Genomic DNA, 2,053 nt, shown 5'->3' on the forward strand with positions numbered 1-2,053 from the left:
TCACAGCCCCGAGACTCCAAAATGCACCAAAGTTCAAAATGTGACGAGAGTTGAAAATGCGCTGAGAGTCCAAAATGCACCGACAATCTAAAATGGGCTAAGAGTCTAAAATATGCCGAGAGTCCAAAATATAACGAGAGTCCAAAATGTGACGAGAGCCCAAAATGTGACGAGAGTCCAAAATGGTTGCGAGACTCTTAGGATGGGGCCGCAACTCTCGGAATAGGCCACAAAAACTCTTGGGATGGCCGCTATGTGTCCCCTTTTCCCTCATCTATAAATAGGAGGCAACGCCTCTTACTTCAAGTATGCTCACCCTCACACTTTGAATACATTTTTGCGCTCTTTCTCTCAGGAACTAACTTAAGCATCGGAGGGTTAGCGTGGAGACACCTACTCGAGCCCCTAATTTTGTGTTCATCATCCAGGTCTTTCGGTCATCAAGGGTCACTTGATCATCATACTTTCTTGGTCATCACACTCTCTTGATCATCATACTCTCTTGTTCATCATACTCTCTCGGTCACTAAGACTCTCAACGCACTTTGGTGATGAAACTCTCAACGCATGTTGGTGACGAAACTCTCAATGCACCTTGGCAACGAGACTCTTAGGATACTTGACTCTCAGAACCCTCAAGACTCTCAAGTCTCTCGAAACTCCCGTGATCAACCACACACCTTACATTCTCCCACGAAAAAAAAAATTGTTGTGTTTTGGCAACAACAACAATTATTATTATTATTATTATTATTATTATTATTATTATTATTATTATATTGCATTTTGATCCAAAACTATTATTTAAATTTGGCTATACTATTTACTAAAATAAAATATTCTAGTTGTATTTTAATTTATTTTTTTCTTATATTACGTTTAATATTTTTTATTTTTTCTTGCCTTCCATTTTATTTGATTTCAATTTAAATTTTTTTCTTCTTATTGCTCATGTGTGATTATTTTCTATATTTTTGTTGAACTAGGTGTGCTTTAATTGTGTATGCAACATGTTAGAAGCCTTGAGCTTGTTCCATTTGATCCTAAAATTAAACGCACTATTCGTGCGTTAAGGAGAGAAAGAAGGGTAGTAGAACAACAAGCAACCATGAACAATGAAACAACAAATAGAACATTGAGGGAATATGGTGTTCCATCAATAAATGACACAAATTCAAGCATTATAAAATCGACTGTTCAAACCAACAATTTTGAAATTAAGCCAACAATAATTTAAATGATCCAAACTTCTGTCCAATTTTGTGGATTACCCAGTGATGATCCAAATGTTGACATTGCAAATTTTTTGGAAATATATGACACATTCAAACACAATGGCACATCTATTGATGCCATTACATTAAAGTTATTTCCTTTTTCTTTAAGAGATAAGACAAAGAATTGGTTAACATCACTCCCTGTAGGTACCATCACTACTTGGGATGATTTAGCTAGCAAATTCCTAGCTAAATTTTTCCCATCAGCAAACACTGCAAAGATGAGGAATGACATCACAACCTTCAGCCAAGCCGATATGGAAACTTTGTATGAAGCTTGGGAGAGATTCAAAGACTTGTTGAAAAGATGTCCACATCACGGGCTTCCTAAATGGTTGTTGGTCCAAACATTTTACAGTGGATTAAGCCATCTAATAAGGATCACCATTGATGCAGCAACTGGTGGAGCTTTGATGAGCAAATCCACTCATAAGGCTTATGATTTGATAGAAGAAATGGCTGAAAATAATTACCAATGGCCTTCAGAAAGAACCATGTCAAAGAGATCAGCTGTGATACATAAAATTGAAGCATTTACTGCTTTAAATGCTAAGGTAGACTCTATTTATAAAAGACTAGATCAGTTGAATATTAATGTTGTTCATTCTGTTATGCAGGTTTGTGAATTGTGTGCTGGGTAACATGTTACAAGCGAATGTCAAGCTGGCAATCCTTTTGCAACATCGAGTGCGGATCAAGCTCACTATATTTCAAATTCCAATCAACAACAAAATAATCCGTACTCCAATAATGATAATTCAGGGTGGAGACATCAC

General features: G+C 36.5%; 1 non-coding gene across 1 annotated transcript; it reads right to left on the reverse strand.

The window, feature by feature from the left end:
- Positions 1 to 1,495: 1,495 nt before the first annotated feature.
- LOC127809033 (small nucleolar RNA R71) lies at positions 1,496 to 1,602 on the reverse strand. Its single transcript, XR_008025041.1, has one exon. It is a non-coding gene; the product is annotated as a small nucleolar RNA R71 (small nucleolar RNA).
- Positions 1,603 to 2,053: the final 451 nt, after the last annotated feature.

The sequence above is a fragment of the Diospyros lotus genome, chromosome 8, assembly GCF_014633365.1.
Source record: "Diospyros lotus cultivar Yz01 chromosome 8, ASM1463336v1, whole genome shotgun sequence".
NCBI classification, from domain to species: Eukaryota; Viridiplantae; Streptophyta; class Magnoliopsida; order Ericales; family Ebenaceae; genus Diospyros; species Diospyros lotus.